Here is a 14192-nt window from a genome sequence, read left to right as displayed (position 1 = left end):
TCCAAACTTCTTGAGAAACCCCAAAAAACTTCATCTTTTCTTCATACAAATGCAGGTAAGTTGACACTTGCTGGCCATTAAACTGCTTCATCTCCTGTTGGACAGCTTTCAAAGCATCCATAGCATCACTGTCTCATTTTGCATGAGCTTGCTGCTGCATATACATGGTAAATGACTGAAACAGGTTCTTCATAACATTATCATCTGTCATCTCTTCTTGCGAGTCTCCCATCTTGCTGATGACGCAGCACTTTCACGTCGGGTTCACCAGAAATGTCGTAGAGTTCACGCAAGGGCTGCATAACACGGGGTTCAAGATACAGCAAGAATTGAGGCTAACAAGAAAAACTCAAATATTTGATGCCAAAGTTCACTATATTCCTTGTCAAATGAGCTACAAGAAGTTCATATTCAGAATAATTTGAAGTTTCTCATAAACTGTTCACATTCAGGGTTTTGAAGACAGTTATGACTTTGGTACGTAGGCTTGAGGAGACTTGAAGAGTTCTGCTGGACTGGGCAGTAATCCCTATGAACAAATTTTCAGAAATCTTTTCAATGCCAATACAATGAAGTTCTGTGGGCATCCTGATGCTTCCTCCTTATCTCCTCCTCAATATTGACATCTTGCAAAATTATGTCTTCACACTCATCAAGTTCCAACTCTGTCATTTCAGGCTCAGGCCTAGAAGGTAAGATTCCCTCCAATGCACGGAATTGTTCTGGGGTAAGAGAACGAGAGTCAGGAAGATCTACAGAGAAATGAATATAAAGCTTTCCCTTCATAAAAAGATCCCTGTTTTCTGTGTTGTGAACCTCAAAATGGAGGAAACTTTATAACCAACCTCACACACAATAGGGATAAACACAGTTAGCTTTCCTGTATTCTCGTCTAGTTCATAATGTGTTGCATTTCTTGGGAAAAGCCCCTTTGACAATCCATACTTTAGCAATAACTTTGGCGGTGATGTTTGCATTTTTCCACGTAATCTGTTGTACAACCGTTTTGCACCTTCTTCAACACTATTTGAAAGTGAGTTAGCATCGTCTCCGAAGGATGAGAACTCCTACTTGGCGTGCCTGGGAATAAGCATCTGCCGATGAGTATTGAAATGGAGGCTGACCATCAGTTTTGGAAGATGTCGGCTTACAAAACTGGAGTTTCTTAAATGTGAACAGTGTTGCTGTTGATCATGAGAAGCATCCAGAAGTCCATATCTTTCAAGGACTGCAGCTGTAGGAACCAAAGCACTGCCTTCCCTTAAAATCTTGTACATCCCTGGAACTGTGAATTCAACAACTGTTGAACCTGCTCTACTAGCAGGAAGTTGACCAGCATCGAAAATAAATGTGCAATGCTCCCACAGCTTCTCAAATTCTTGAATGGAGATTGAGCTTGCTTGACCACTAGAATTTGCACTTGTAAGAGCCAAAACCCCACCAAAATCTTGAGCAACCTAACGAATAAAATCACTGTCTGGAACTCTTATTCCAATGCTTGTCAAACGAGGGTTTAAAGACTCATCTAACAGACTGTTGTCACCTCGCTGCAGTACTGCTGTGACAAGCCCTGGAAAGAGCTCAAGATCCTCACTATCCACAAGGGAAAGCAAGGTTCAGGACGTGGCGATAATCCGACAACAGGTCAGAAAGAATTCTGCAGCATAAAGAGTGATCGATGAATTCTCGTGTCGAGTGTGTTATCTTCGATACTCAATATCAGAGTCGTCGTCTTCAATACTTCGCTTCGTTATGGGGAGAGAGTCGATAATCAGCAAAGACGAAGTGATGCGTGCGTACTTGAAAAGAACCTGACGATCGGGTATTCCGAGAAGCTCTCCACAGTCATAGGCTTGGTGAAGATCATCTTCACAAATCCAGCATCATCGTTCTTTCGGAACTTCGACCGTTACATCCCCTTGTTCATCGAATTCCCCCCATCATAACAGCGTCCGACCAGTCCCCCTCTCTTTCCGTTCCGAAAGCGTCCTTCTTTTTCCTGGCTTTTCTGCAAGCCCGCCATTGATAGCATTTCAAAACTGTCCCTCTTTTCTTAGCTTTTTCCCTCATTCCGGCCCTTGTGTAAAGGTCTGACATGAGCATATAAGCTGAGGCATCATGTGAGTTCAATGAGACAATTTTGTCAAAGCATTGCTGTGCTAGCAATATGTCACCATGCCTTTTGCATTAATTTAACATTGACATCCAAGCAACAAGATTATTTGCAAGAGGCATATCTTGCAGCAACTCTACTGCCTCCTTTAAATGTCCTTCTTGTAGCATATCTTCAAAACACTTGCACCAAGGCTGTCATGTTGGAGCAAACTTTGACTGCAGAAACAAAAGTGACTTCATTGGGTTGTTTGTAAACAGTAACCTTTTTCCTCAACCCTGAAGTTCCTGGTTTTTGACCTTCATACCGAGATGTATAGCATGTGGTGATCTTAAAGACTGTCATTACACACAGAGCTAGAACAAATAGCAGCAGGACAAAGATCCTTTGGCATCAGTTTTTCATATTTTTCTAATACACACACATCATGCATCCAAACAAAATCATACACATGCACTAAGGGAATATGTACACTGGATGCGGATTATCAAAATGCATCACACAAACAATGAATCACACGCAGAAATTAACACAAATGCACAACAAAAGAAATGGAGGTGTATACAACTCGGATGCGCAGCAACACGACAGCGGATCACCTACCAATATGTTTGCTCATGTCCTCCACTACAATTCCCTCCCACAACTCCTTTAGCTCATCAATCAGTGGAGAGAGGTAGACATCCATATTCTTGACTTTGTATTGTCCAGGCGCAAGCAAGCTGAGCAAAAGGTGTCCTTTCTTGGTGGAAAGCCATGGCGGTATATTGTAGTTAACAAGGACCACAGGCCATACACTATAGGAGGTGGAACGTAAACCAAAAGGATTTACCGCATCCATGGCAAGACCAAATCGTAGATTCCTCGTCTCCTTTGCAAAGTTAGGGAAAGTCTCATCAATGTGATGCCATGATTTTGAGTCAGCTGGTGTACGCTATACACCATCAGTGGATCAATTTTCCACATGCCATGTAGTCAACTTTTCAAAACTCTTGGTCCGAAAAATGTGACAAACACACGGTATTAGCGGAAAGTGCCTCAAAACCTTCTACGGAATAGTCTGTCCTTGCAAGTCATTTCGATACCTGTCCGCACCGCACTTGGGACATGTGGCCAACAATTCAAACTCTCCTCAGAAGAGAACACAATCATTGGGGCAAGCATGAATGCAATTATAATCCATGCCTAGCTTTCACAGTACTTGTCTTGCATCATCACGAGACTCAAGCATCGTGTTTTGGGTAGGCAAAATGTAAGATTTCAACGTTCTACAAATTGCAATGAAGCACGTTATTAGAGTACTGCATAGCACATTTTAATGGCTTTCAATAAAGAATCATACACATCATAATATACCTAAATAGCTCAGTCACACTCGCATCGCTCCATCCATACTTTGTTTGTATGCTCAACAATGCAAGAAGTGTCTTCAAATGGGATACCCGACTCCCATCATACAATGGAATGGCAGCCTCCGCAATTAAAGGATCTTGGGATTTCGAGTCCGTCAGAAGCAATGATTCGATCATATCCTCTAATTCGAGCTCCAAAAAAGTAGGAGGACCGTCTATGTCTCCAACATTCTCACCCATAGAAGGGGGTTGAGAGTTATCACCCTCTATGAGATAGTTAGTTATCTCAGACGGCATTTGTATAGAGCACGAACGAACCCGTCTTACTAGACGCAAGAGATCTGTAGGCTGCAATGTATCAACATGGCCCTGACCCTGTAAACGACGTTAAGGAGTTAACTTCTAAGATAACCCCAAACTGTTATACTTAAATCAATTACATGTCATATAGTAATGAGAGAGAACTTACCGCAATCTTGTAATTCAAGATTGCTTGGTCGATTATCTCAACTCGAAACTCTCCATACCGTTGCACATGCTCTATGGACAAACGACGTTTTCGACGAATGGCCAATTTGCATTGCGTGCATGGACAGGAGACACGTTGATTGAGCCAAGCCTCATGATCCCCACCATGTTGGTTGTGAGTGCTAGACATCTTGACTGCGATGCAATGGAATGATAATTTAATAATGATTCTATATTGTATATTGGGACCACTCCACTATATATATTTCAGGTCTTTTTTAAAAAAAATTTCATACCTATCTCTTTGATTTTGGCTCTAAACTTATCTATCTTTGAGGTCGGCTCTAAACTATGCTCACACACATACATTTTTATAACAGTTAATAGATCTTCCACTATGCCTTGAAAGGCACAACTCCTTTTGAAGCTTTTATTGGTCAAACACTAGTAGTGAGTTGTTTGAAAGTTTTTGGAAGCATTACTTATGCTCATAGAAAGAAATTAGACTCTAAATCTCTCAAATGTATTCTCATGAGTAATAGTAACATCACCAAAGCATTTTACTTTTATGATCCTAGAAAAAGAAGTATTTCTACATCTAGAAATATCATTGTGGATGAATATGTAGTTTAGAAAGATCTTGCAAAAGATACAATCCAAACAAAACAAGCATCTCATTTCTCTTTCTCTACATCTCTATCTCTCTCACTCTCTCTCTAAAATTATAATCAAGAAAAATAAGCATCCCCCTTCACACTCCTTTCCATTTCTCTTTCTTTCAGCACTTCCTACCCTATATACATTGCAAAGATTGAAGACAACCAACACAAGAAAAAATATAAAAACTCTCTCTTCCATTTCTCTCTTTCAACACTTCCTAACCTACATTTCAAATTAAAGCAACACAAAGATTGAAGAAAAACCAACACTTTCTAACCTACATTGCAAAGAATAAAAACCAACACAAGAAAAAATTTGAAAACACTCGCTTCCATTTCTCTCTCTTTCAACACTTCCTAACCTACATTGCAAAGCAACACAAAGCAACACAAAGATGGAAGAGAAACCAACACTTTCTAACCTACATTGCAAAGCAAAACAAAGATTGTAAAGAAACCAAAACAGGGCATACCATCGTGCTCTCTTCTTCTTTCACGACCTCTTCTTGCAAGCAACACTCCTCTCCTGGCGTGCGGCTCACGGCTTGCTTCCTTGCTCACCTCCCTTGCTCACCTCCCTCTCTTGCTCACCTCCCTTTCTCTTTCTCTTGGCCTTCACCTTGCTTTTGCAGTTTGCGCACGCGTTTGAAAGAAACATTTGGGTTTCCGCGAAATGTTACCAGAGTAAGTCGTCAACACTTCCTAACCTACGTTGCAAATTAAAGCAATACAAAGATTGAAGAAAAACCAACACTTTCTAACCTACATTGCAAAGAATAAAAACCAACACAAGAAAAAATTTGAAAATACTCGCTTCCATTTCTCTCTCTTTCAACACTTCCTAACCTATATTGCAAAGCAATAGAAAGCAACACAAAGATCAAAGAGAAATGAATACTTTCTAACCTACATTGCAAAGCAAAACAAAGATTGTAAAGAAACCAAAACATACCGTCGTGCTCTCTTCTTCTTCCACGACCTCTTCGTGCAGGCGACACTTCTCTCCTCACGTGCAGCTCGCGGCTTGCTTCCTTGCTCACCTCCCTTTCTCTTTCTCTTTGCCTTCACCTTACTTCTGCAGTTCGCGCGCACGTTTGAAAGAAACATTTGGGTTTTCACGAAATGTTACCAGAGTAAGTCGTCACTATTAGCGTCGCTATTTACGTCACTATTTGCGTCGCTATATAGCGATGCTAATAGCAACGTTTTTAGCAATGCAGATAGCGACGCTAATATCAACGCATTTTTTGACTTAAAATATTTCAAGGATTAGCAACGTAAATAGCGACACCAAAAAAAAAAGTCGCTACTTAGCGTCGCTATATGTGTGTACCCTTGTAGTGAAGGTTGGTTTGGAAAGAGGAAGAAAGATAAAGAAAGGAGAGAAGAAAGACAAGAGAAGAAAATAAATCGAGAGCACCTAGGAAAAATTATCATGATTTTGATATTCCATTGGGGGAAGGGGAAAGTGATTATGACCTAAAAAGAGATATGATGGAAAAGAAGACCGATATATCTCTTTCTGAGTTGATGGAGTTGTGCCCTAGGATGGGAGGATAGTGAAAATTTTAGTGATTCCGAGTCCAAGGAAAGAAAGAGAGGAGCAATGAGAGTTTTGAGTGTAGAGGACTTACCTGATTGATGCCTAGTATAAGAATCAAAGCATAGGTGAGACATATATTGATGGAGAAGCACAAGTTAGTGTGATTTCTTAGGCTTGTTTACAGTAGTTTCGATTTCAAATTATAAAGGGATAAAAATTTTGATCATGCTTTCTAATCATGCTAAAGTGAGGTACCTAGGCATAATTTGAAATTTAGAGGTCAAGGTCTATGGTGTGTCTATGAAGATCGATTTTCATGTTATGATAGCAAGGTTATGGGATTTTCTACTTATCCTTGGTAGACCATGTCTTAGAAAGGCAGGTGCAATACAAGATTGCAAGAAATGAATCACAACAATTTATTATTGTAGAGGAATAGAAAAAAATCTTGATATGGCTTTGAGAAAAGAATTGGTGAATGAGGATGACCCTGAAGAAGAAGAGGAGGAGGAGAGTAATAGTTTTGAGGAAGATGATAGTGAGGAGGAAAGTTCTAAAGGTGATTCTGATTGAGAAGTGTCATCGATTATATTAGAGTTAGTAAATCTTGAGAGAGATAGGGAGAGACAAGAGAATCAAGAATTTCTTGATGGTAGATCTAACTGTTTGAGAGGTCAAGAGAGAATTGAGGAGGATTTGTTGAGTTTTTTAAAAGACTATGAGGAGAAGAGCTTAGAAATTGAAAGATTTAATTATAAAGTTGAGGATTCAGATTTGTTCCCAAAAGAGATTGATGTAATTGAGTGTGGATGTGAGCTTCTAGATATAGGGGCTGATTGAGAGAGTATTGAGGTTTTGGATTTTGATTCTTATTATTATGATGTTGTTGTCTATGACTCTAGTAAGTCTTGTGAATTTGTTGGTGATGGTTTGAGTAGCCTTAGAGAGGCTTCTGTTTGTGAATTTGTTGATGTTTCTTTGAGTAGACCTAACCTCATACTTCTTGACATTTTTGTGGATGATTGTATGGTTGATTTGGGAAACAATGAGGAAGAGAAAACCTTATCTGATAGTTTTATAGTTTCTTTAAGTTCTTCTAGTGTTTTTAATAATGATTGTGATGATTCTAATTAGGGTTTTGAGAATCATGAAAGTGACAATGTTGAAAATATGAGAGGAACTTGAGTAAGGCTATGAAAAGAATTGAAATAATGAGGGAATAGTGATCTAAAATTAGGGAAAAGGAGATCAAAAGTAACTAGAGGTGCAAGTTGAAGAGGACTTTAGAGTTGAGTATTTGGATGAGGTCAATGGCCCTAATTTTTTTGGTTAGTATTAAATCTTCTTGTGAAGATTCTAGTGAGATTGTTTGTGGAGATATTGTGACAAGGGTTGACCATTGTGTTTGTGGATTAGATGAGTTGGAGTCTTATTTTGTTGAAGAGATGAGTGGTTTGAATGGTTGTCTTTTAGAGACACCATATCTTGATGAAATTGGTTCTTGTAGTATTGACAAATAGAAAAGGACTCAATTTGATGTAGGTGATAGTATGATTGGGTGTTTTGTAGTGATGGGAGACCTTTTTCTAGCATTTTCTAATGAGTTTTTTTAATTGGTTGGATGTTCATGTAGATGGAACTGAGTTTGGAAACATAAAAAGAGTCAAAATCTTGTTCAATAACTTAGAATTGCCATGGTTTCTCTTAGGGAGGATGGGAGGGATATATTGCTTGTTGTGAATGATGCAAATAGTGTGGGTAATTTCAAGGATTTTGGATTGCGAAACTTTGCTAATTTTGAAGAGAATTTTACGGATGGTTTGTTTTTTCACAATGTGGAGTTACTTGAGAGAGATTTGACATTCATTTTCTCGATTTTAGAGTTTGATGAGGAGCTCAGGAATAGATCATTGGACTCAAATTTTGATTGGATTGTAAATGTTTCATCATTTTATGAAATAAACTACTACACATAAACGCTTGCAAACTATGAGGAGGACTAAATATGTCAACCACTTTCACATAAACTAAAAAACCCTAGAAAGATATTAGGTAGATATGATTTTTGTAGCTTAGTTGCTTGTGTAACTACTTGTTTTAGTTGTGGATTTTTTGTATTTATCTAAAGAAATAATCTTTTGTATTAATACTTTAGATTTATTGAGCTTGGAAACTTGATAGCGTTGGTTGAGATTGGTGTTTTTCTAGAAAAATTGGAGCAGGAATTTGGTGGTAGCTACCAAATAACTTGAAACATGTATATGTTTTTGTTGGTATCTTTGCACATCACAGGGATTATGGGTCCATGAGAACTTCAAGTTTCACTTATTAGATACATTGTACTTGGGTGCCATCTCCATATTTTATCAAATTTTTCCATGCCATGGGTTGGGTTGATGCACTCATTGCACTATCGTTGACCACTAGAACTGTGTGATACCCAATGCAATTAGATGCATGTGTACTTGAGAGAACACCTTCCATTGTGCATGCCCCATTTTCTGAATGAACAATAGTTGGGATTTTCATCATTAAATAAGGAACTTCTAGAAAAGTGGGAAAGGTGGTTGGGTGACTTTAAAGGTCATGGAGGACACCTTTAGTTGTTTCTTGAGATGGGTTGTTTATTTGGTGAACATCATGAGGACCATTTTTTTCATGAGTGTTTGTTTGTTTTGACTAGGTGAAGTGGAGTGCAACTTTTTTTTGTTTTTTTCTAAGTGTCCAAATGTAAGGTTAAGGACCACAATTTAATCAAAGAATTGTGTTTCCATCTTGCATGACTCACGAGCACTTGTAGGTATGCTAGGCACGAATCCTTCATTGCATTCATCTTTTCATGTATTGATCAATTTGTGAATGCATAGCATACGTTTTGACTATGCACTTCTTTTCAAAATCATGTGTGATTGAGCATAGGGTTCACCTTCAAAAGAATATCTTTACTAGGATACATTGCATGGTATCAAAGCACATACATTAGAAATATCATTTCATTTTGAAACACAGATGAGAAAACTTGGTTGGGGTTGGTGAATATAAGGTAGCTAGAGAAGTTTTATGAAGACCATGGTTATTTATGATGAGTATAGGAGGAGGATGCTCCTAGCCAAAGGCTTGCAAGGCCTTTAATATTGTACATAACTGAAAGTAATTTGAAGACCGTAAGATAACTTCACTAATAGATCTTCTTTATAACAACACTACTACTAAAATTTGTGGGGGAGTTGACAAGAGTGATGTCAAACCTCTATATATTATTTGATTAGAAGGACCCAATTTTTGTGTCAAGGGTACATTGTTGAATGGTAAAGTGAAATCTTTAGATTAGTTTCACTCTAAGGAAAGGTTAAGAGATCCATAGTTTTTCCTACAATAATGGTAGCCTAGGTTGTAGATCAATTGCTTATCATCTAAGCTTTGTCGAGATGATTGTGCCTTACAAGGATTCCAGCGAACTCACTACTAGGTACATCAAGTACCTAGAAACATGTTTTACAAACTTTGATGGTTGCATAGGGATAATAGAAAATTGTGTGAGTTTTCATGAAGATATGGTAGAGGAAAATTAAGAGGGTCATCTTAAAGATAGAGAAGATGAGATCATGTCAATGTCATTAAAAACACAAATAGTGTTGTGGACCAATCTGAAGTGTTGTCTATTTAGGACACCATGTAAAGAAGGTGGATTGTTGATAATATCTAGATTCGATCAAATAATTTTAATTAGGGCTTCTTTCTCCATCTTTGCTAAGTGTGAATTGGGTCTTCTTCTTTTAATGGACTGCATTACAGATTGTACCTATTTTTCAAGAAGAATTAATGGTTGTGATCATCCTTGCATCACATGATCCTCAACATTTTGCAACACATCAAGGGAAGATTTCATATGTTCCGAGATCTATTGTTGTGAAGAAAGGGCGTATATTCAGTAACAAAGAGTCAAGTTTTGTATAGATGGTGTCTAAAGGGGGTGTGATTACTTGCTCTATAGGGAGAGCTTGTTGTAACATACATCCTAATGCCTATCCAAGCACGTTTTTAGCAGCCTATCGAGAAATGAATCTAAGCGTCAGTGCCTAGAACTCCCATGGAATGTTTCGGGATTTTTCGCCTAGGGTTTCCCGCGTCACCTCGCAACAGAAGGTTCACTACCAAACCTACTAGGATCAACCTGAAATCTGGGTTCCTAGTGGCCAAGGTCTCCTAAGAGCAATCTAGTGTCGGATCCTGGACATCCTACTTTACGCAGAGATACCTAAGATGAAGCAGATCCATGTCACACTTAGTTCAAAGAGAATGGCAAATGAGAGAGATATGTCATTTAACCTCTTTGCCCATAGGGCATAGTCACATTCCTGTCCCCTAAAATGGCATGAATCAGGTTCTAACCTAATATTACCTAAATCTCGTATGACTATAAAACCTTGTGAGAAACCTCCCACTCTTTTGGGACCACCCTTTCGTAGGACAAACCCGTCAGGGGTTCCGCCCACCCGCTTCCCTCAATAGGAAATGTTTATTTATCTAACTAGGTCCTACCACATTTATGTGTGACATTTAAAATCAACTTCCTTAATTAAGCCTTTTTAGAAATAGGGTTCATTCACGTAACTTACGGCACTGACATGAAAACAGTTCAAACAGGTTCCTTGGAAGCAACTTTATATTAGCATTTTAACTGAGATACAAATATTATCCAAAAATGACATTTCCCGCAATCCATGAGAATGTGTCTTATTTTCTCCAAGTTTCTGCCCTTACACTAGTAATAGGGCCTCAAGAATTTATCTCGAGTCACGTAGATCATTTGAGTAGGACTCAGAGGTAGGGAATTTATAGCTAGAGCCCCCCCTGGCATCCAAGCATCCTCCTATGTTCAAACTAACCCATGGAGAGACCTATCATGGTGGGTTCAGTCCACGTTCCCATCACGGTTATTTGGAGCCCCCTTGTCTAGGGTTGGCGGCTAGTTGGGGGTAGCTTGGCATGCCCTCCATGAATTCAACATGATTCATTATTCAAATTTCTTTTGTGAGTTTGGATCATGCAATCCTTTCATAGACATTGAATCTAGATTTACAAGCACAAACAACAATAAAGGTGAGTGCTTAGGACATCTACTAAGGTGGAGTTCCCATCATTGAACACTTGGCGTTGCCCTTCTTGGGTCTTTCTTGCCTTGATGTCTATTTCCATTATCTTTCGAGGGATAGAGAATACCCTCTTCCTCACCTCACTCCTATGTAATAGGAGTGAGAAATTACGCTATTGGATTTATATCCAATAGTTTTTTTATGGTAGCTTCCCTAGGTTGCTAACTTTTGGTTCTTATCTTAAGGTCCATGTCTTAAATGATTCAAACTCGGATTTCTGTTGGTCAGTTGTTGGTAACTATTTTTCCACCTAATAATTTTACTGGGGTTCTAAGTTTTCCCTAGGGTTTCCTTCCCTCAAGATAGTAGGAACTTTTGTTCATTCCTCTCACAAGTCAAGAGTAAACTAAGCCCATTTACAATCCTTAAATAGTTGCAAGCATCGAATGTAACATGGCAAATGGTCATTCCCCTTATGGATACGATATTCGAATTTTCTTGTGTTAGCTTTGAGATGTATCATATTTTGAAAATGATATCTCCAAGAGTGTTTTGGACTCATCGGGCTAGTTATTGGGATATAGACCAAAGAGCGTGTTTACTTGACTCTAAATCAAAATATGATCATAATATCAATTTGATCTATTTACAATTAAATCTAGCTGAGTCAAATTAAACCCTAGCCTTATTTATCATATAGGATTTCATTTACCAAACTGCCTCTTGCAATTTAGTTTAGCAATTCACATGTGCATCTTAAATCTATCTTTTAAGATAAATCCCTATTATGTAATGCAGCTGAAAGTGTCCATGATGCCATGCAAATCTAGACGCAAGTCTTTCTTAAGTTGATGATACGATGCGGGATTCCCATTCATGAAATTTTTTTCTAGTGCATTTATGCAAATCATAAAGTGTGACCTAAGTATTTAAGTGTGAGTGTACATGAGTTCATCATAAATGCGAGTTAATTCACTCTAATGGTCTACAGGTTGCAATTGACCTACATCGAATATTTATGTACATTGGCAATCTATGATGCATTTGCAAAAGTTGAAACCTATTACTTGGCTTAATACTGTAACAACCCATACATGCTTAATCTATTCATGGAAAATCATGGTTATTAAGCCTTTTCAACTACCTTTCGAGCTATGCAAGTTATGTGATGCGAAGTATGAGTTCTTCCTAATGATGTCCATGCTTAAATGTTTGGTCCAAAGCACTAGAAATGGTAGTAATACCTGCTTTTGTAGTGTCAAATTAGCGTTTACGCTCGATAACCCATTCGTATTGGTGGTGGCATCTTTGTGTGATCCTCCTTCCATAGTTACGGCCTTTCCCGCTACTTGCAAGAGTTTGCACTTTGGGGCCATTATGGAGCTTGAAATATGTCCTTCACTCCTTCGTGTACTAGAGTTCCCTATGTCTTGCCTTGACTTTCGCAATCCTTTTGTCAACTAGAGGCGGTAGATGGAGAGATCTTAGGAAGTGGCGATGGGGAGAGAGGGTGCTCAAGGCTTTGTCCAAGTAAAGAATTTTCCTTCGGCCTCTTCTTTCTCTCTCTCTCTCTCTCTCTCTCTCTCTCTCTCTCTCTCTCTCTCAGTTCCCCTTCCCTCTCCCTCTCCCTCTTTCTCTCTCTTTCTCTCCTTCACTACCTCTCCCTCTCTTTCTCTCCTTCATAAGTTGGCAGCAAGGGGGGGGATTTATAAGGGGAAGATAGTAATAGTTGGGGGAAAAAAGAAGAGAATTATCATCCTTTCTAAAGGAGGGGAGGAAAGAAGGGTATTATGGGGGTATTGACATAGGGGCCCCTCCATTCGCCTTCGTCCAAGTAGCTATAATGGCCCTCCTACCATGCAATCTGTGACTCCTGGGGGAGAAAGAGAGATGGTGGGGGGGGGGGGGGGGGGGGGAAGGTGGCACATGTGTGCCCCTCTCCCCATTGTCACTATGGTCTATGACTAGTTTATCTTTTTGTCATTATTCTTTATCATTACTGATGTCAACTCTCGCTCTCCGTGGGCTCAGACGTCTCCTCCCTCACCCTCGTCGACTGTGAGTTCACCTCCCCCTCCCTCCACTAGCTGGCCACGCTAATACGGGGCGACATAAAAATTTTCCTTTTAATTTGGTTTAAAAAGGGGGGGGATCCTTACGACCGAATATTACATCCTTCTCCCCTTAAGGAATCGAGATGTCCTTATCTCGAAAGGAATTGGGGGTATTGTTGGTTGAGAGTACTCTCGTCAATCCACGTGGCATCTTCATTTGAAAAGTCCTTCTACTGGATTGGATACATATTTCTTTAGTAGGGTAACACGGAATACATTGTGAACCTTTACGTTTCAGGGAGTTTGAGTTTGTAGGCACACTCCGTGACATATTTGAGTACATCTCCCTTAAGTCTTTCCCAATGGTAGCTCTTCCTCACCGTGTTGAGGGTTTTGATGTATCCAGGATGGCTTGAAAAGGGGGAGTCATGTGCTTCCTAGAGTATTCTCTATTTGAGTTTCTTGCTTGAGGGTATGCATAACCTTGTCCTAAAATAGATAAGTCCCCCATCGACAGAGAATTCTTGATACTTGAACTTCAGTTTATGGTTTTGGTCATTTTCCAAACTTTCCTTCATCATCTTTAGATATTCTGGGTCATGACTAGCTTCCTCCTTGGCTAATTCAAGGATAGGGTTGCTGGGCATTGATACCATGGTTGCTAATGATTCTTCCATCGACGGTTTCTCCATAATAAGAGAGTTGAGGAATGCTTTGTGATGGGATCTAAAATGGGCCGGCATTGGCTATGGCACTGGCCGGACCTCATGCATATGACAGACAACCCCACCACATGGCCTTGCGGGCCAGGAGTGTCTAAAACTCACTTTACACTAAATGCTTATGATGATTTTGCATTTGTATCAAATATATAGTCCAAAGTTCACCTTCCCTTCTCCTCAGAGGG

General features: G+C 39.3%; 1 pseudogene; it reads right to left on the bottom strand.

Annotated features, from left to right (window-relative positions):
• The window catches only part of LOC148032227 (uncharacterized), a 39921-nt pseudogene extending 25980 nt beyond the window's left edge, over positions 1-13941 (bottom strand).
• Between the last annotated feature and the right edge of the window lie 251 nt (positions 13942-14192).

The sequence above is a fragment of the Lygodium microphyllum genome, chromosome 8 (genome assembly GCF_053477565.2).
Source record: "Lygodium microphyllum isolate KBCC chromosome 8, Lygodium_microphyllum_v1.1.10, whole genome shotgun sequence".
NCBI lineage: Eukaryota > Viridiplantae > Streptophyta > Polypodiopsida > Schizaeales > Lygodiaceae > Lygodium > Lygodium microphyllum.
The sequence above is the reverse complement of the archived record's forward strand: the minus strand, read 5'-3'. Positions and strand labels throughout refer to the sequence as shown.